The sequence below is a fragment of the Schistocerca gregaria genome, chromosome X (genome assembly GCF_023897955.1).
Source record: "Schistocerca gregaria isolate iqSchGreg1 chromosome X, iqSchGreg1.2, whole genome shotgun sequence".
NCBI lineage: Eukaryota > Metazoa > Arthropoda > Insecta > Orthoptera > Acrididae > Schistocerca > Schistocerca gregaria.
Genome location: NC_064931.1, coordinates 786,981,431 through 787,003,747, shown reverse-complemented (window position 1 = coordinate 787,003,747; position 22,317 = coordinate 786,981,431). Strand labels below are relative to the sequence as shown.

Genomic DNA, 22,317 nt, shown 5'->3' with positions numbered 1-22,317 from the left:
AAAAAAAGAAATCCAGTGAGTCAGCCTTTGAGACTCAACCTGCCTAATTCTCGCTAATATGCAAGGACCAGCGTGGCTCCTAACAGACTGGCATCATGTGCTTAATGGATCTGCTGTTCGGTGGACACCCACGACCGTAAACAACATCCAACCAGCAAGAATCGTCTATCGTCAAATACTCAAACATATATCTAATAAAGACAGAGTGTCGCAGACCTTTAGGTTCAAAACTATGCACATGAATTAGTGAAAACAGTTAGCCTCACACGTGGAGCAAAAACTGAGTTGCAGCTTCGTTCTCAGAACCGATCGCTTACTCTGGTTTGGAGCAAAGGGGAGGGGTTAAACGGAGGATCAGACGATTCTGTAAAGATCTTGGATTCGGATTTCTCGACCTCTGCAATCAGTTTGAGAACCGTAACAGGTCACGCACGCATTGCACTGAGGAAGTGGCTTCTACGGTAGCAAGTACATTTTTCAAACGTACACCAACAACGCGAGTAACCAACTAAGTGTTACATAGTGATCTAATACATAAGGAGACAAGCTAAGTTACATCACTGCCATATTTACGAAAGGGGACAGCAAAATATGCTCAAATAGTCGAGGAATTTCTGTTGCAAACTCATTACTGAATTTTTTTTGGAAAATTAATAAAAAACAGACTGCAAGCTAATCTTAGAATTCAAAAAGAACAATGTAGTCTTAAAGCTGGCAGATCAACATAAACCCCACTTTCAAATGACGACGAATTTTGGAAAAATACAGAGAAAAATAAAAAATATTAGATTAGTTTTCATTAATTTAGAAAAAGCGTATGATACAATTCCAAGGAACCTACTTTGGAAAGTATTATATTTGGCAAACATAGACGATCCCTTGATTAAAATAATACAAGAAATATATAAAGCGAACACATGCCAAGCTAAAATCGGCAGTACACTTTAGCAGAAATTTATAATAAGCTATAGCCTATTCCAAGGCTGCCCTCAGACAACATTATTTACAGTTTAGATACAGGTTAGCCTTGGGACATGGTCTCGCAAATATAGGGGAATGGGATTAGAAATTATACGTCGAACGTATCTACACATCATTTACTATTTGCTGCTGACCAAGTCGTCACAGCACAACATACAAATTGTAAGGATGGGAGTTACTTACGTAATTAGTCGGCAACAGAATACAAAAACTTTGGTCTGGAGATTAATTATCATGTAACGGAAAATTTTATCTATGATGTACGTGAACTGTACATAGATGGGAGCAAAATCAAAAGATCATTAATTTTTGCTACCTGGGAAACGAGTGGTAGTAATTGCAGGAAAGTAATGCGAATCTCGGTCCAATCTTACGGAGCAGGAATAGGTTAAATAGAGCTAAAGTAATCATATACAAGTCGACATCAAAGAGTTTTGTCTTGTATGAAGCAGAGGCCTGGACAATTAATCAGAAACGTATTAATTAAGCTGAAAGTATTAGAGATGGACTTCTGGATAAGATTGCCAAGAATTTGAAGAAAAGAAAAAGTAACACACACTGAAGTGTTAAAAAAAGAGGATCCCCAACGACCTGACTTCAAAATGTACAGCTGATAATGAGAAGACTTGGTGCAAAATCGAGGGATGTACAAGACATTGCAGTTCGGAGAAAGGAAACGTTAATGTAGTGTCCTGTGAGTTAACTGCAAGTACGTCATCCGAAAGCTTCCAGAAATAGCCTCGCTTATAATCGTTGCATAGTACTAGGATCAGAAAGCTGGCTGAAGCCAGGAGTGAATAGCAACGAAACTTTAAATTCCAATTGGAACGTATATCACAAAGATATGCTTCACATCCGGGGTGTGAATACGATAATAGCTAGTGAGACTAATACCTAATCTGAATGCGAAATAATTTGGACTGAGATAACTGATAAATGAATGCGTGGTGTTCACCACATGGAATCCGCAGCTGTGGTACATATTACGCACATTTAAGGTGGAGAGGGAGAAAGGAAAGGGGGGGGGGGGGGGAGTTGTTGGTGTCAGATGCATCGGGGCCTTATACGGAATCAGCGGCGACAAGTGAAAATGTGTGCCGGCTCGGGATCCGACCCGGGATCTCCTATTTACTAGGCAGTTGCGTTAACCACTGCGTCATCCGGACACAGCGTTTATCGCAATTGCGACTACTATCTCGGTACGCCTCTTGGCCGACCTACACTCCCACCAAGAGCCACTTATATGCATTCCCTGCCCATGTTTTGCATGCTCGCTGCTTTGAGATTCCCACAGGAAGTTGAACGTAAATGTGCGTCCGTACTGAAGGAGGAGGATTCATGTCCTACAGAGGCGAATCTACATCGATATTCCGCAAATAATTCCTTAACTGCGTGGTAGAGGCTTCATCGAACCACTTTCACAGTAATTTTCTATTATTCCAATCTCGAACAGCGCGCGGAAAAAACGAACACATATATCTTTCCGTGTGAGATCTAATTTCCCTTATCTTGTTATTATGATCGTGTCTCGCTATGTAGGTCGGTGTCAACAAAATATTTTCGCATTCGGAGAAGAATGTCGGCGATTCAAATTTCGTGAATCGATTCCGCCGCAACGAAAAATGCGTTTCTTTTAACGATGTCCACCCGAAATCCTGTATCATTTCAGTGACACTCTCTCCCTTATTTCACGGTAATACAAAAGGTGCTGCTTTCTCGATATACTCCTTTAATCCTATCTGGTAATGATCCCAAACCATGCAGCAGACGGACGGACAATCGTAGTGTAGGCAATCTTTTTAGTAGCTCTATAACATTTTCTAAGCATTCTCCCAACAAAACGCAGGCTTCAGTTTGCATTCCGCACAACATTCTCTGTGTGTTATTTCTAATTTAAGTTGTTCGAAATTGTGATTACTAGGTCTTTAGTTGAATTTACGGCATTTAGATTTGACTAATTTATCGTGTAACCTAAGTTTAACGGATTCCTTTTAGCAATGATGTGGATGACCTCACACTTTTCATTCTTTATGGTCAATTGCCAATTTTAGCACCATACAGATATCTTTCCTAAATCGTTTTGCGATTTGTTTTTATCTTCTGATGACTTTACAAGGCGATAAACGACAGCGTCATCTGCAAACAACCGAAGAAGGCTCCTCAGATTGTCTACCAAATCGCTTATAGAGATAAGGAACAGCAAAGGGCCTGTAAAACTACCTTGGGGATCGCCTTATAAATGACATAGAGGATAAAATTGGAATCTTCAAGTGGCTGTTCGCAGATGTTAGTGTTACAGGTAGTCGCAGCTACAGAAAATCAGAGTGAAATGCGGGAAGAGTTTCAAAGTAACAGCACTTAGTGCGGAAGAATTGCAGCTGACCCTTAAAAAAGTGTAACGTATTGCTCATAAACAGGCCGGAAGACCCATTTTTGTTTGACTGCCGGAAAGTCACACGCATGAAATCGCTTCCAAATTGTCACGCCACGTTATGCAGTGGCAAAAACATTGTACAGTACAATAGCATGGATATTCTATACGCCAGAGAATGGCGTGACGTGGAAGCAGACGTTGGTACAGCTTCAGTAGTTTTCTAACTGTCATTGTGCCATCACTACAGATGGAACTCTACGGTCTTTTCTTGGCAAGAGAAAGTCATGTTTACAACTCAGCTATTTCTTTGCGTGTCGCCCCACACCCCCTGTCCAGTCTCTCATGCGCACAAACAAGGTGTGGTGGTGTTACGCTCGAAAGGGGTTGCTGTTTTGTGATACGACAAGCCAGATTCACGAAGGACGACCATTCGTCTTCCTTCGAACACTATAACGGGAGTGTGACGCTCTTTAGGGTAAAGTGATCTCCCATACAATGTCTATTGCCGAGAGAGAATGTTGCACAACATTACTCAACAACCGCATAACGGCAGCTGATAACCACAAATAAATACGGAGTGACTGAAGATATTGTGATATGGTTTTCGACAAGTGACTGTTCGCAAAAGCTCGAACATTATGTTCTTCGTGAAAGATCGTTGCTAGTTTTATCCGCCGGTGTCTGTAAGAGATGGAGTGGTTCAAATGGCTCTGAGCACTATGGGACTTAACATCTTAGGTCATCAGTCCCCTAGAACTACTTAAACCTAACTAACCTAAGGACATCACACATATCCATGACCGAGGCAGGATTCGAACCTGCAACCGTAGCAGTCCCGCGGTTCCAGACTACAGCGCCTAGAACCGTATGGCCACCGCGGCCGGCTAAGAGATGGAGTCCTTCAATCTACGAAATGAACCGTACTGGCAGCCCTAAACAGAAGACTGACTCAATCATAGAAAGAAACTTAGGAGAAAAATTTGTTTAGGTACAAATTTTTGTATAGTGGTAGGAGGGAGTGTCGTGAACAAAATACTAAAAATCCTCAGCCATGGGTGTGAGGGTGGGAGTTAGGGTGGAGCGTTTAAAGGTCACTTTTTGTGTGTTTATTGTCCGCGTTGCATGGGATGTAATAATTGCAAGTTATTAAAAATATCGTTTTAATAGTATAAAATTAATGTTCACTATAAAATGAAATCGATTAAGAATAAATATTAAATGTGTGTACCACTTCAAAATACAGTATAGCTTTATTGAGGGCAAACTGTGCTCTACGGGTGTAGCAGGGTGTAGTATGCAGCGGTGGACGGTACAAGCGCGAGGGTAGATAGGTCGCCGGATTGTGTTCATGCGTTTCCCCACGTCACAGGTCTGCAAACTGAAGAATGAGCAGACGATTCTCCACTCTAGATAACCCACTACGTCACAAGAACTAACTACAGGGATTCCAGAATGAAATTTTCAGTCTGCAGCGGATACTGCGCTGATATAAAGTGATGAAATTTGGAAGGTAGGAGACGAGGTAATGGCAAAAGTAAAGCTTTGACGACGGACCCTGAGTCGTGCTTGGGTAGCTAGGTAGAGTAATGGCCCGTGAAAGGCAAAGGTCCCTTATTCGAGTCGCAGTCTGGCACACAGTTTTTACCTGCCAGCACGTTTTAATTACAGAGTGCTTCACAAAGTTGTACCGACCCTCCACACTGTATATGAATAATCACTGGCGATGCAGTGCGCATACACGATCCTGCGGGGAAAGGGGGTATGAGGGTGGGGATGGGGGGGGGGGGGGTGTCGAGGCGGGGGTGTTCATTTCCCGAAAAGTGCATTAACACTACATGAAATAGAAATATGAGTTTTTTACGAACTCCAGCTGCTGGAGTGGCAACGCAGCGTTTAGTCCGTCGCACTCTCCGGATCACAACTTTACAAAAGTATACAAATATTCTCTCCCCGATGTCATTCAATCTGTATATTCAGCAAGCAGTGAAGAAAACAAAAGAAAAATTCGGAGTAGGTATTAAAATCCATGGAGAGGAAATAAAAACTTTGAGGTTCGCCGATGACATCGTAATTCTGTCAGACACAGCAAAGGACTTGGAAGAACAATTGAATGGAATGGATAGTGTCTTGAAAGGAGGATATAAGATGAACATCAACAAAAGCAGAACGATGATAATGGAATGTAGTCGAATTAAGTCGGGTGATGCTGAGGGAATTAGATTAGGAAATGAAACACTTAAAGTAGTAAAGGAGTTTTGCTATTTGGGGAGCAAAATAACTGATGATGGTCGAAGTAGAGAGGATATAAAATGTAGACTGGCAATGGCAAGGAAAGCGTTTCTGAAGAAGAGAAATTTGTTAACATCGAGTATTGATTTAAGTGTTAGGAAGTCATTTCTGAAAGTATTTGTATGGAGTGTAGCCATGTATGGAAGTGAAACATGGACAATAAATAGTTTGGAGAAGAAGAGAACAGAAGCTTTTGAAATGTGGTGCTACAGAAGAATGATGAAGACTAGATGGGTAGATCACATAACTAATGAAGAAGTATTGAATAGGATTGTGGGGAGAAGAGAAGTTTGTGGCACAACTTGACCAGAAGACGGGATCGGTTGGTAGGACATGTTCTGAGGCATCAAGGGATCACCAATTTAGTATTGGAGGGCAGCGTGGAGGGTAAAAATCGTAGAGGGAGACCAAGAGATGACTACACTAAGCAGATTCAGAAGGATGTAGGTTGCAGTAGGTATTGGGAGATGAAGAAGCTTGCACAGGATAGAATAGCATGGAGAGCTGCATCAAACCAGTCTCAGGACTGAAGACAACAACAACAACAACAACAACAAGAAGAACAACAAATATTTGTGTATTTACGATATACATTGAGATACACAAAAGTCTAGAAGCATGTTAGGTTCCATTTCGCAAAGATTTAGGGAATTCAATATTCCGAAGAACACAGTGCCAAGAGTGTGCCGAGAATACTAAATTTCAGGCATTACCTGACACCGCAGACAACGCAGAAGTCGACGGCCTTCAGTTAACGACCGAGAGCAGCGACGTTTGCATAGAGTTTTCATTGTCAACACACAAGCAACACTGCTTGAAATCGTCATCTTTATCTGTTTTCCGTCTTTCCCTTAGTTGCTCTAAATTCGTCGAGGTATGTATCGTCCATTAACTAAATAAAGGCAGCTTGATTATTGCCATACGCGTTTCGCTTCTTTTATTTGGGAAGCATCATCAGTGGCCTGAAATACATGTTTCTTTGTATACATACAATAAACATAGATATTATATGCTGCTGTATTACATTCTGTCGTATTTTCCTCTTGCTTTTTAGGTTAGATGCAACTTTTGTAGCACAAAATCCGATACATCCACAATATAAAGGCAGCATGGATTAATATTTCTGTAGAGGTCTTCCAATAACTCGTTGAGTACCTGCCACGTCGAGCTGCTGCACTACGCCGGGCAAAAAGAGATCAGACACAATATCGGGGGCATTGCCGGCCGCGGTGGTCTCGCGGTTCTAGGCGCGCAGTCCGGAACAGCGCGACTGCTACGGTCGCAGGTTCGAATCCTGTCTCAGGCATGGATGTGTGTGATGTCCTTAGGTTAGTTAGGTTTAAGTAGTTCTAAGTTCTAGGGGACTAATGACTATAGCAGTTGAGTCCCATAGTGCTCAGAGTCATTTTTTTTCAGGGGGCATCCCATGACTTCTGTCACCTCAGAGTAAATTGCTCAGACCATAAAACAGGAGTAAGAGATCGGAGTGGTGGCTAGAAATTACCGTAGCACTTACTGGGGGATTTTGTTTCAATGGAACTGGAAGAAAGAAATACAGTTGATATGTATAAAACTCGAAAAATTACTTTTTACTTAACGCATATCTACAAGCAAGCTCGTCTTCAAGTTCGTGCTTTGTCAAGGCACTGACCCATGACTAGAAGAGAAATAGACTGGAAACTGGTCTTAGACGACTTTTCTACTTGTGCTGCCTTTAGTTCCGCATACAAACATACTTGTCACAGACATGTCACAGTGCCCTCAAAGTTTGACTTGCGAACATCCTCACAAAATAATTAAGTACACAACACGTAATTATATGTCAAAAAATTCTACACACATGCCTACTGGGCGCTGCATTCCGTGCTAAAAAGCGAAATGAACATTCAACGGAACGTCTAGCTCTTGATAAACTACGTCTACTTAAACACTCCACAAGCCATCTGACGGTGAGTGGCGGAGGGTGGTTCTGGTACTACTGATCTCCCCTGCACCGTACCATTCGCGAATGGCGCATGGGAAGAATGACTGCGGTAACCTCTGTATTTGCTCTAATTTCTCGAATTTTCTCGTTGTGGTCATTTCGCGAGACGTATGTGGGAAGAAGTAATATGCTGTCTGACTCTTCCCGTAATGTACTATCTCGGGATTTCACTTGTAAACTTCTCCATGATGCACACCACCTATCTTGTAGCGTCTACCACTGGAGTTTGTTGAGCATCTCCATATCTCAGGAAAGCTATCTATCCTGTAACGAAAAGGCTGCTCTTCGTTGGATCTTGTCTATCTCTTCTATTAATTCTATCCGGTACGGGTCCAGATGAACAATACTCAAGAACGCATCGAACAAGTGTTTGATAAGCCACATCTTTCGTGCATTAATTAAAGTTTCTCAAGATTCTTCGTATGAGTCTCAGTCTGCAATCTGCTTTTCCTCCAATTTGTTTTATGTTGTCATTCCAAGGTCACTCCGGACGGTTAATTCTAGATATTTTACTGGTGTTATCTTCAAAATTGTTCAAATGGCTCTGAGCACTATGGGACTTAACAGCTATGGTCATCAGTCCCCTAGAACTTAGAACTACTTAAACCTAACTAACCTAAAGACATCACACAACACCCAGTCATCACGAGGCAGAGAAAATACCTGACCCCGCCGGGAATCGAACCCGGGAACCCGGGCGTGGGAAGCGAGAACGCTACCGCACGACCACGAGCTGCGGACAAGGTGTTATCTTTTCTAGTAATTTGTCATCTAGTGAGACTGTACAGTAGTGGGATTTCTTCTCCTACGTATGCGAAATATGTTACATTTATTTATGTTCAGGGTAAACTGCGAGTCCCTGCACATTTCATCAATGCTTTGCACGTCTTCCTACAAATCGCTGCAGTCTTCTGACGTTGCTACATCCTTATACAAAACCGCATCATCTACTAACAGCCTTATGGAGCTCCCGACCGTATCTCCTAGATCATTAATACAGGGTGATTCAGAAATCCTATCACACAGTAATGGGTGTTAAAGAGAGGTCTCGAGACTGCGATAACCGGTAATAAGCCCAATTTCGGAAATGTGCCGTTTGGAAGATAAATGACTGAAAGAACAACAGAAGATACGTTGCACGTCCATCAATCAACTCGTACCAGCGTGAACTACAACATATCCTCGAAATGGCGACCAGGAGTCACGTTGCACAAATTGAACCAGCGAACAATATTCTCTCTCTCTCTCTCTCTCTCTCTCTTTCACACACACACACACACACACACACACACACACACACACACACACACACGGTCTCGAAGTCCTCGAATATCCTGAATGACCCCCGCAGCAGCCATTACACGGGCAAGAAGATCGACTTATGACTCCACAGGAGTCTCGTAAACAATACTCTCCGTGTAACCCCACAGCAAAAAAAACCCAGAGGTGTTAAATCAGAAAATCGTGGTGGCCAAAGAATCGGTCCATCGCTATTTATCCATAGGTCCACAAATGTGTGCTGAAGGGGCTGACGGAACGTGGCGCAAAATCAGCTGGATCCAATGTCTGCGTCCTCCGCACGTGATACGTATGAAGTTGCTGTTCATGGAGAGCTCGCCAGACGCTTCTCTGGGATACATCTACGCAACCTGCGACGTTGTGGGTAATTGGCGACAGATTCTGGTCGACCGCTTGGAGGACCTCCCCTTCCACGTCAACAGTGTGGCATTCTGGTCGACCACTTGGAGGACCTCCCTTTCCACGTCAACAGTGTGGTGCGTCCAGCCACGACCACAATCGGCCCTAATAGCCTTGAAAGTGCCGGTTTCCCGCAGCCGTTGTTTCAATCTTGCAGAAATGGCGTGTGATGGACGGGAACGACCCAGAAATCGTTTGTGATACAGGCGTTGTGCTAATCGACCATTTCGTCCATTTTCACTGCAGATGAGCAACATGTTGTTCTACTCGAAAAACGTATACTCTGCCATTCTGTAATGCACCGTCTTTCTCGATTACTCAGTGTCAACTGATGTACATGCGCTTCAGTTCATTAGGTTGTTCTCTGATGACACGCGACATGGCGTCACACAAGACACCACGTGACGCGAGACACCGACCTCTGACAATGCGTATTGCCTTCCATCGTTCAAAGTCGTTTACCTTCTAAACGGCGCATTTCCGGACATAGGTTTATTACCAACTATTGCTGTTCTGAATCCCTTCCACAACATCCATAACGGTGTAATAGGAATATTCACTTCCTTGCGCCACTCCTGAAATTAAATCTGTCGATTTTGTTCCGTTAAGAGTGACGTGTTGACTTCTATCTCCAACAAAAGTCTTGAAACCAGTCGCAAATCTGGTCTATTGCTCGGTAAGCTCGCATGTTTGTTTATGTGAATGGCAGTTCAGTTAAGTGCCTTCCTGAAGTGAACGAAAACGCTATTAACTTGAAAGCCCATGTCTACAGCGCTCTCGATATCATGAAGGAACAGAGCGAGCTGAGTTTCACAAGTCCTGTGTCTGCCGAATCTATGCAGATTTTTATAAAGAAGCCTTTCTTTCTCGAAACAGTCATCCTATGAGGTCATAAAATACACGTCAGTAATATAGTACTATAATTGTGTGCATTTGGGAGTGGCCTGAGTATTTTTCAGTAGCTAGATATCGCTCGTTGTTCCAGCGGCCTACGATACACTGCTGCTAGAAGAGGAGCAAGTTCTTTGCATAATTTCTCTTGAATCTTACAGGTATCTCATCTGAACCAGGTGCCTCTCCGCTACTAAGCGATTGTAGTTGCTTTTCTAGACCGCGATCTCTTATTTCAATATCTGCCATTTCGATGTTCGCACGATGACTGAAAGGAGAGACTGTATTACGATCTTCTGCGGTGAAACAATTTCGGAAGACTCAATTCAGTATTTCGGCCTTACCCCCATCATTTTTCGTTTCCGTGCAAGTATGGTCAGTGAGTGACTGAATTGACGGTTTCGTGCTGTTTACTGATTATACCTAAGACCAAACACTCTTACGCTCTTTAGCCAGATCTTTTGTTTGTCAGCTATGTTTTAACTTCTCTTAAATCTTGATGAAGCTATTTTTGTTTACGTAGCAGTTCTCTACCACGACTATTAAATCCTTTCAAGGAACATACTTGTCTAAGGTGGGCCGAAAGATGGTTTTTAATTTTATCCATTTGTTAGCCACGCACTCATGCGAAACATTGAATATTTGATTATGAATACTCAGATACTCTGCAATTTGTATTCGTCACTGTTGTTAAACAAAAATATCTTCCAACCTTTCTTAACAGTCCTTGTAACATCCTGAGTAATTGCTGCTATCACAGCCTTTATGATCATTGAATCCCTCCTCTACGTTAACTGCTTCGAAGTTAATGGTTTCTTTTAGCTGGCCATATCGTCTTTGAAAATAGTATCACCATTAGGGAACAAACACAGTAGCATGGAATGGGCCTGATCAGCCAAAAGGGTCACATATTCCTTGGGAATAATTTCCCTGTTAAGCCGTACGAATCTTTGACATGGTGAATCTTTAAATACCAGACACTTCGGCTAGCTGGACTACGGTAGCACCCACCATACGAGCACAACAATTTGCCCACGTGCGCATTCGCATAGGTCCGACATAATGCACTTAACTACACATAACACTCTTTTGACCAAGACTGACGCTTGCAACGTATTGAGGGCATTGCACAGGTACCGTTCGTGGTCAAACCAACAGCACAACTTGCACTCTTGGCCAGCATCTGCATTTATGTTCAAGCATGCACTTCTCGCGGTATTTCCATATTTTTATCCATCCCTATTTACAATTTGTACAGAAACCAGATGGCAGTTATAAAGAGTCGAGGGGCATGAAAGGGAAGCAGTGGTTGGGAAGGGAGTGAGGAAAAGATTGTAGCCTATCCCCGATGTTATTCAATCTATATTGAGCAAGCAGTAAAGGAAACAAGAGAAAAATTCGGAGTAGGAATTAAAAACCTTAGAGAAGAAATTAAAACTTTGAGGTTCGCTGATGACATTGTAATTCTGTCAGAGACAGCAAAGGACCTGGAAGAGCAGCTGAACGGAATGGACAGTGTCTTGAAAGGAAGATATAAGATGAACATCAACAAAAGCAAAACGAGGATTATAGAATGTAGGCGAATAAAGTCGGGTGATGCTGAGGGAATTGGATTAGGAAATGTGACACTTAAAGTAGTAAAGGAGTTTTGCTATTTGGGGAGCAAAATAACTGATGATGGTCGAAGTAGAGAGGATATAAAATGTAGACTGGCAATGGCGTTTCTGAAGAAGAGAAATTTGTTAACGTCGAGCATAGATTTAAGTGTCAGGAAGTCTTTTCCGAAAGTATTTGTATGGAGTGTAGCTATGTATGGAAGTGAAAGGTGGACGATAAATAGTTTAGACAAAAAGAGAATAGAAGCTTTCGAAATGTGGTACTACAGAAGAACGCTGAAGATTAGATGGGTCGATCATACAACTAATGAGGAGGTGTTGGATAGAACTGGGGTGAAGGGATCGGTTGGTATGACGTACTCTGAGGCAGCAAGGGATCACTAATTTCGTATTGGAGGGCAGCACGGAGGGTAAAACTCGTAGAGGGAGACCAAGAGATGAATACACTAAACAGATTCGGAAGGATGTAGATTGCAGTAAGTACTGGGAGATGAAGAAGCTTGCACAGGATAGAGTAGCATGGAGAGCTGCATCAAACTAGTCTCTGGAATGAAGACCACAACAACAACATCCATCCCTGTAGTTGCTTAATCCACCCGTCGTGTCTTTGCAGTATTCTGATGAGTATTTCCTGTACAGTGACGATACGTTGGTTATGCAACGACATAGACACGATGATCAAACGTTATCGACACTAGTCACACCGTAAAAAACGGAAAAATGGAAGATAGATTTCTTCAAATATCTACACAGTTGCTGAATTATCTCGCGAGGGATATTTCAGTAATAGTGGCAACTGGAAGCAATGTACGGATATAGGGCAGTTTGCAACAGGTTTAGACTGAGGCAAATTTAGGGACTGTGCACTTTTTTTTTCTCTAGATCAGGTACTTCGAACAAATTTGAATGTCCATAGCCTCCCACATCACTGTATCTGAAACAATAATTGTTATCTCTTCAGCTACCTACTAGAATAATCTAAAAGAACAATACCTAACCAATGCATCTGTTTTAGAAATGTCAGTTTTCACAATAGACAACAGTTTTTGACTGAATTCACTGACATTCGATAACGTTCGAAAAATACATCGAGATATTACTTCGGTCCGTAATGTAGAAAGAACTTTCCTTTGTTCACTTGTCACTTGTGATAGGATGGATTTAACATTTCCTGTGTTGTCTTTGACTTGAGGACGAACAAGTAATAAAAAGTAAACATAGGGCGAAAACTGAATTGCTTTCCAACGAAATACGGTCCACTGCTGTTCTCGAGAGGTTGTTTCTCCGGAATGCAATACAATTGGCGACGATCTTTTTCAAGGGGTGTCTGTTAGGCTCATAAGTCACTGATTTACGATTCTGAACTAGGCAGTATGTGCTTCACAGCCGCTGAGTCTTGAAATATTTCTGCTTTTTCCGAGGCACATTAACGATATGAATGAGACTGAGGTTTCCGTTGAGCAGCTGCTTTTTGTATGAGGTGCTGCATAGGATTATCTAGCAGAATAATGGCATACCACAAGGAGGTCACGCATTTTGCGCCCCGCAAAAAACGGTCGCTTCTTTATAATCGATGAATACCGCACATTATCAGGTTTCTCGTAAATACGTTTGCAGATGGTTATTTTAGCATGAACAGCTAGCTCGCCAATGGCAAATGGAAACGTGTGACGTACGCGCAAAGAAATATGACTTCACATTGTCCCAACCTTTAGTAGGAGACTTACCACGTAGCTTGGTTCAAGAAATCTGCAATTTTTTTTGCGAAAGGAACATCTGGTAGACATTCCAAAACACACAGCACAGAGTTAAGTTAGTCGTAACACTTCCCGAGTCAAAAAACTGAACATGTTTTTTTAAAAAAAAACTGTCTCATTTACTTACCTCCTCACTCCTCAATCATTCAGCGCTGCCTGCCGCAATATTTTCCTCCCCTGTCACAGGTTTGAAACAGAACGGTGGTGCCATTGTTCCCGACAATCATTTTGAAATTATGTAACTCATACGCTACCAAACTTTCAGTTTAAGGCAATCCATTATACATTACCGTCGATTCCAAGCTGTATTTTATTTTCATCGATAACCACTGACCGGGTTACGCAAAGCCAAATCGTCCTGAACCACATTTTCTGTGTTTCTAAGATTTTTACCCCTGAGTAGTACAAGAGGCAAAGGAAATGTAGTATATTTAATATATCATGAGATTAACAGAACTAGGACACCTAAAAACTTCATTAAAATCTGGATAAATAAAAAAAAACAGTTCTAGACATATGAGAACACACAAACGGAAGCGTATTAAAACTGTGTGATCCACAGGTTTCTACAAGGAACTTTTGTCTCTGGCGAGATACCGAGATAATTAATGCTAATTTTAAATACAACACTGTTTCCTTTCAAAAAGAATTCGAGCGGCTTGAATACAGAATACGATAATACAAAACGATGTCTACAATGGACAACTCTTTATTAGAAGACTTGTCTGGAGATGTGTTGAATGTAAGTACTTACTTCGATTATCAGGGCAGAAGAGTGTCGTCACATCAGCTACTCGTACGTTCTGAAACAAACATATGACAGCTGTTATAATTTCGCTACCTGTATCAGTATGTGAACAATACCAACTAAAAGCCTCCTACCTAGAAACGCATTCTATAAGTCTGAACTTGTTACACAAGGAACTTCAAAATAAATCACTTTCAAGATAAATTGAGAAATAAATAAAAAAAGATTAGACATAACACAGTTCACATGACCGCTCCTATTATAAAATCAGGAGACACATTGCATATTTTTCTCTCTCTCCCAAATGGTGTGCTGATGATTATGGATAAACACAGAAAGTTTTTCGACAATAGCAGAACGTATGAGAAGAGCGATTCCAGCACTTCCTGAGCTTATGACTCTAGTGCTGCATCATTTTCTCTACGTAGCCTAATACTATTAGCCCATCAAATGGTTAGTCTGTAATACTGGCAAACATCTGCAGTAGCTAGAGAGGTGGCGCAGTGGTAACACATTGGACTTTTATTTTGGAGGATGGCGGTTTAAGTCGCCGTTCGGCCATTCACATGTAGGTTTTCCATGATCTCCCCAAAACAAAGTAAATACCAGGATGGATTCTGTGAAAGGGCACGGCCGATTTAATTCTTCAGCCAGAACTTGTGCTCCGTCTACAACGACCTCGTCTTCGACGGGACGTTAAATCATATTCTTTCTTTTAGTCCAGGCACTAACAGCACGAGCTAAGTCGCACAAACGAACTGGTACTGACCCTGTAGGTTAACAAAATGGACCATATTCAACGTTACCGAGCAAGAAGGCGCAGTAATAATACCCTGGATTCGTACTTGTAAAGACAGCCCTTCAAAATCCCGTCGAGCCACAAAGATTGTTTCCATGGGTTGACCAAATCACTAATTGCAAGTGTCGGGATGGTTTCACTGAAAAAGAAACGGCCGATTTCTTTTCACACTACGAGTTTCAGCTCAATCTATAAAGACCTAATGGCAGAAAGTGGATCATCCTCCCTCCTTCCTATGCATGTTAAGATCATCTCTCAAACAATGAGTAATCAACCTCAGCGAGCATCTGTTGTCTGTGGGGAATGACGTGGTCAATCGCGACTACGCCTTGGTCCACAAATTCCCTTTTCGTCTAAGAGTTTAAGTTGGATGACTGCTTGCCAACAAAGGAAATATATAGCAGGGTCCTCAGAATAAAAGGTTACAACATGTACAATAACTAATCAAAAGCATCCGGACTCCTCTTAAAGGATATTGCTATGAAGTGTGTGTGCCTTTCACCCATTTGACGGCTTGGACTCTACTGGGGATACTTTCAATGGCGTGTCTGAGCGTCTGTGTAGTGACGGCAGCCCATTTTTTCTCAAGAGCCGAAACCAGAGAAGACAGTGATGTTTGACGTTGACGTCTGGAGCAAAGTCGACATTCTAACTCAAAGGTGTTCCACTGGGTTAGGTCGGGGCTCTGAGCAGGCCAGTCCATTTCAGAAATGTTGCTGTCCACAAATCATCAGCTCACAGCTGTTGCTTTATGAAAGGGTGCATTTTCGTGTTGACACAAAGAATCATCATCTCTCAACTGTTATTCTACTGTAAAAAGCACACAATGCTCTAAGATGTCTTCACATCCCTCCAAATTTAGTGTTTTCTTGTGCGAAATAAGGAGATCAGAAAAAACACAACACGCCCATACCGTAACACAACCTCCTCCTTTGTTCGCTGTTCTACATCTGCATCTACATGGATACTCTGCAAATCACATTTAAGTGCCTGGCTGAGGGTTCATCGAAATATTTTCACAATTCTCTATTATTCCAATCTCGTATAGCGCGCGGACAGAACGAACACCTGTATCTTTCCGTAGCTATAATTTTCCTTATTTTATCGTGGTGATCGTTTCTTCCTTTGTAGGTCGGTGTCAACAAAATATTTTCGCATTCGGAGGAGAAATTTGGTGATTGGAATTTCGTGAGAAGATTCCAGCGCAATGAAAAACGCCTTTCTTTTAATGGTGTCCAGTCCAAATCCTGTATCATTTCTGTGACACTCTCTCCCATATTTCGCAAGAATACAAAACGTGCTGCCTTCTTTGAACTTTTTCTATGTACTCCGTCAGTCCTATCTGGTAAGGATCCCACACCGCGCAGCAGTGTTCTAAAAGGGGACGGACAAACGTAATGTAGACAGTCTCCTTAGTAGAGCTGTCACATTTTCTAAGTGTCCTGACAATGTGTGTTGGCACTACACATGATGAGAGATAACGCTGTCCATGCAACCGCCAATCTTAAGTCCTTCCATAAGATGACCACAGATTCCTCACTCCAAATACCTCGTTTCCCATCATCCACTGCCCAATGGCGTCGCTCGTTACTCCACATCAAGTGTCGCTTAGCACGGACTACAGCAATGTGTAGCTTAAGAGGAGCTACTCGACCACTATACCCTATTCTTTTTAACTCCCTGCGCACAGTCATTGTGTTAGATGGACTGCTGGTAGAACTTTGGAACTCACGAGTGATTCCTTCCAATGATTTCAGCGGATTTTCACAAACACCTCCTCAATGCACGACAGTCGCTGCACGTCATTACAGGAGGGCTGTCTGATCTGATTTCCTGTGGTTGTTCCTTCACGTTTCCACTTCAGAATCACATCAGTCGACTTGGACAGCATTAGAAATGTTGAAATATCCCTGATGCATTTGTCAGTCAGTTGATATCCAATGACTAGTCCATGTTCGAAGTCACTGAGCTCCCTTGAACGACCCATTGTGCTGTTATTGCTTCTCTACAGACAACACAATACTCCTCAGACTCGTGGGTCCACCTCTCGTGACATCCAGTGGTCAATTCGGCTTTACACAGAGATTTCCGGATGCTTTTGTTCAGCTAGTGTATACTTTTGGGGCTGTCGAGTGATTGTGCTGAAACTGAACTACACCTAGTGGAAATCGTATGCTCACGTTATGTAACAACATAAGAGACTTTATTTGAACATACTTATGGGGATTACCTGCACTGTCAATACTACAAAGCCAGAGCTCCTCCGTAATTTCTGAACACGCTAGGTTCATTCGAGAAGAAGTACCATCACAGCAGCCGTGTCTTTCTCAAAGGGACCAAGCCGATGTCCGAGAAACCAAAAACCCGACGCTGGATGTCTGCACGGGAAATCGAACACACGAACGCGGTTATCATGCCTTAACAACTGTACCACCACGCTCGGTAACACAACACTTAGTTTATATTACGGTTTGTAGATACCAAAACCAACTCTCTAACGCTGCCATCGAAGATCACTGACAACTGCAGTTTTCCAAATATGATACTCGCACTATGAGACAGCCTTCCACAGTGAAAAATAGTATTTGCGTTTGTTACTCCCGTGTCAGCTCTGAAACAGCAAAGGCCATGGACTCCGTGTAAAAGCAAGGCCGCAGCACAAAAATGACTGCACTTGTCGTCGAAACTAGCGTGCCAATCACATCTGCGGTGTCAAGATTCGAAGTTTTCAATAACAGCTCCTCTAAATCTGTGCATTTACGGAACCGACAAATGTAGAAATAATCATACAGAAATTTTAAGTTCTGTTCCCTTGCTTGCCGAAAAACAATAACGAATTAAAGAATTAAATCATTATAAATGGACAGGTGTTCGCGCCGGCGAAGGAGCTTAATAGTTGAGATAGATCAACAAACCATTTCGGGTTGAAGTAATTTTTCCGTGTACAAAGGAATAAAAACAAGCTCCTCTATATTTCGGAACGTTCCAGATGACAAAGTTGCGCAATAGCGCTAAAGTACCGCAATCATTTTAGATAACGAGGAACAACGAGTCTTGATGGGCAACTGCGCCCCACTTAATATGCTGCCTACAAACTGTAATGCATTTTAAACATATTCATAGTGTGTCTGTCTAAATCATCCTGACTTCTGTAGACCTTTATAACACCATCATACCCGGCCGAAGTGGCCGAGCGGTTCTTTGCGCTTCAGTCTGGAACCGCGCGACCGCTATGGTCGCAGGTGCGAATCCTGCCTCGGGCATGGGTGTGTGTGATGTCCTTAGGTTAGTTAAGTTTAAGTAGTACTAAGTTCTAGGGGTCTGATGACCTCAGCTGTTAAGTCCCATAGTACTGAGAGCCATTTGAACACCATCATACCACTTGCCCTTTCGGAAAAATAATGATTTAAGAATGGACTAAATGAATTAATTTTACATATACGTTTGCAAACATATGTACGGCAGCCGATATGTTCTTCACGGCCAAAATTAATAGCTTTGATGAGAAGGAAACGATGAATCTGCTGCAACCACTTTATCTTCGTTGCTAACTTCAGTCGTCTGCTAAGTGTCTAACCAACGGCTGCGTAAGCGTAGCGAAATATCAAGGAGTGGGCAGCAAGAGTTCTGGAGTTCTGCGATATGTCTATCAGAGTGGCCAGCTCGCTGTCTACGCGGTGTGGCTACCATCATCAGAGAGCCTGCAACAAACTCTTATTACGCTGATGTGGTCGCATTGGGAATCATATTCCTGCAAGAACTGTCGCGTCGTTTCAGAGGTTTAATGGTGTGCTTCTCACAATCTCACCAATTACCGAACCACAGTAGTACTTTTACTGTTGATGAGGATAGGAAAGTTCGAGTTCGATGTCCCATCTACACTGACATCATTACGGACGGAATACATGTCCGATTTAATGCTGTTGGGATGGATATCGGATAAGGGAGCAGCGAAGGTACTATGAACGGTATAGAAAAACGAGGGTAGAGACATAGGAAGAAAGAGAGTTTAGGGTTTAATGTCCAATGAACGTTTACTTCATCATTTTACATTTCCAAGCTGTATCGATGAGATGCAACGAGTTAGTAAAATCTGCCAGCTCCGTTATGAAATTAAATCGGTTTGCACATACATCTGCAGAACAAGTGTAACATTTTTTCCAACATTTGCATACGTGTGCGAACAACACCGACTATAAAGCTGTAATTAAACTAGTCATCCAACAATAATATTATTATTTGCATCATAAAAATTTATGTTACAACGTTATTATCTATGAAGACTTTATAGACGTATCTGCGACTATCAGCTGCATTACAGAAGTTCTGTTGCCGATTCTGTCCGACAGTGTGTTTATTTCTTTGTAAGTTGTACAAAAAGAGTCCCTCCTGAATGGGTAACAGTCAAGGAAAGATATTTTTGTTTATTGCGTGTATACTTAAAATTGCTGTACAATATGTCAATTAATACGAAAGTAATGTTATTTCAACTAAAGACTAAGGAGAATTTCAAATTATTTCCATACAAAATAGTACTGCTGCACTCAATTCAAAAAACACAAAAACGTAAATTTACCCACAAGAACCAAACGAAGAGCCAACCCAAAAATACTATTGTCTCAAAAGGATACCGAGTTTTTCGAACCTTTTCTGAGGAGATGGTTCCAAATGGTCATCAGTATGCCTATCATAGGTACAAATACAGTGCATTGATGAACGCGCCTTACTGCTTATTACAGGAAATGAATAAGTGTGCTGTGAGTGTACTAGCGCATGACATAAATCCAGGAATCCATTAACGTGTATTGTACATCTACATCATCTTTCTGCGTCAAGTGCTTTAACACAGTGCCTGTTCCTACGTAACGACAGAGCTACCGTAAGAGACGGCACATTTGCAGGTTTTTCTCGCTTTTTTATTGGCTCCTTTCGTCGGCAGCTTGCGAGGTCTAAAAATACTCGCGGCGGCCAGCATGGTCGCTCGCGTCTGCTCTTCTTAGCGTCAACAGTAGACGAACAGGAAAGAGAGCCATAATGACCGGATCTGCGTGTTCGGTGCGTGAGAGATAATTTAGTGCTATTTGCTTGTGTGTTCAGTTTCAATATTTATTCGCTATCATTAAAGAACTGCTGATGAGACAGTAATGTTAAAAACCTTTTTTATTCGTTGTGCCCAATAAGGCAGCATCTAAAATGCTTTTACTCGAATTATGTAGCACTTATTTCCTTCCAAAACCCCTTTGCCCGTTCGTTGTTTCTTCTTCTATTCTTTAGTCTATCCTGTAGCTTGTAAAGATGGCTTCTCAGCATACTTGCGGTTATGAATTATGGCTGGAAATTTTATTCTATCTTGAAAGATTTTCTATGAATGTCAATTTCTTTAGGTCGTCTTCATGCATTTCTATTAACCAACTGTTTCAGTTATTCATCGATAAAGCTAATTTCAATATTTTTGTAAACAAGTTGTTATTCATTCTACGTACGTGATCATAAAATTATAATCGCCATTTCCCAATTGTATCTGTAATTTTTTTCAGTGGCGTGATAGACTTCGTTTGAGTTCTTCTAAATTCCATTTGTACATTTTGGTCCTACGATTTTCGTCATATTTGTCTTTCTTCCTTTTTGCCGAAAGAAGCGGCACACTGACAAGACATTGCATTCCTATTCAGGAGGACGACGGTTCAAATCACTGTTCGATAACTGAGATTTAGATACTCCGTAACTAGTTTACGGCGAATCCCGGGATGGTTCCTTCGAAAGTGACGGCCGATTTCCTTCCTTGATCATTTGTGATCCGTCTCTAATGACCTCGCTGTCAACGGGACGTTAGACTCTCATCTCCCTTCTACCTTGTTTTTCGCTATTTCTTTCAAATTTGAGAGTTGACACCTATCATCACGGAGATGATGATTATAACAACAACAACAACATTAATAATAATAATAATAATAATAATAATAATAATAATAGGAGGAGGAGGAGAACAACAACAACAAGAAGAATGCGCTTTTGCAGCGTAGGTGTTATGTATCACTCTTGTTGGAATATGGCTAGTTTTACTATTTTAATTGAGTCGTCAAGACCTTCCTTCATACTATTAATAATACCCAAAAGTTGTGTAGCACTTCAGTCCATTGTGTCTTTTTTACACAAGCTCTTAATACTCAAATCGGTGGCATTCCATCAATTGTCGCCGCCACGATCTGCCGACGCCGTTCATAGTTCTGTGTGTCAAGTATAAAACACCACGTGCATTTCTTCAATACATTTATTCACATTCGAAGATCTCATAAATAGCCGGGCGACTAGAAAATGAAGGAAAACATCAGATCAATGACCGCAGCGTCAAAGACACTGAATGCGGAGTACGCGATCGGATTGGACAAAGCAAGGTTATTAAATAGGCCGTTTCCTTATTTAAAGACACATCTTCGCTTTAGCAAGATGTGATTTAGAGTAAGCGGTGATTAGAAATACATTTTCATACCTCTAGTTTACTTATCGTGCACGCTGTTAGTGAATACCTACAAAAAAATCAACACGAAGAAGAACAGAGCACAAATTACTGCAGAAGTGCGCTATATGTTCATTAATTTACGTACGCTAGAACGAGCAGGAATCATGCAAGGTAAATTCTTTCTTATGATACACAAGTGATATAAACATAAACACTGAACCGCCGAACACCTCAGGTGTGATGAATTCACCAACGGAGCTCAACAACTATAGTCTAACTTCACCTACGCCTGCAGAGGTCCTCTGTTTGACAATCTATAGGGTACCGATGTCAACAATTGGACGAAGACCAGGGGACACAACCCCTTCTACAATACTACCTTGTACGGTGTATACTAGCTGCTTACAGAGTGCGGCCTAACCAACTCTATTCAGGACAGAAATAAGGAAAGTGGCATTTCAGGGAGGATTATTTTCTCTCCCGCACACTGCCAGAAAATTATTTATCTCCTTGTTAGAGTGTTAATTTACAAATATAAAAATATTCTACTAAATCAACTACGTTCAGTTAGAAACGTCCAGCACGCTTTAGGCGTAAGCAGCATCACAAACAAATAACTTGCAAATTATAGTTAATAAACTGGACGCAACTGAGAAAACAATGTAAAATTCCACTTGCGAGCGATGACTGGCGTGAATTCTGAATTTTGTCAGGCTTTTA

General features: G+C 41.7%; 1 protein-coding gene across 6 annotated transcripts in view; it reads right to left on the bottom strand.

Annotated features, from left to right (window-relative positions):
* The window catches only part of LOC126299537 (talin-1), a 267,085-nt gene that overhangs the window by 162,176 nt on the left and 82,592 nt on the right, over window positions 1-22,317 (bottom strand). For all 6 annotated transcript variants that reach the window (XM_049991526.1, XM_049991530.1, XM_049991527.1 and 3 more), the window contains exon 2: window positions 14,345-14,393. The gene's annotated coding sequence lies outside the window, so the exon portion shown is untranslated. The remainder of the gene's footprint in view (window positions 1-14,344; window positions 14,394-22,317) is intronic.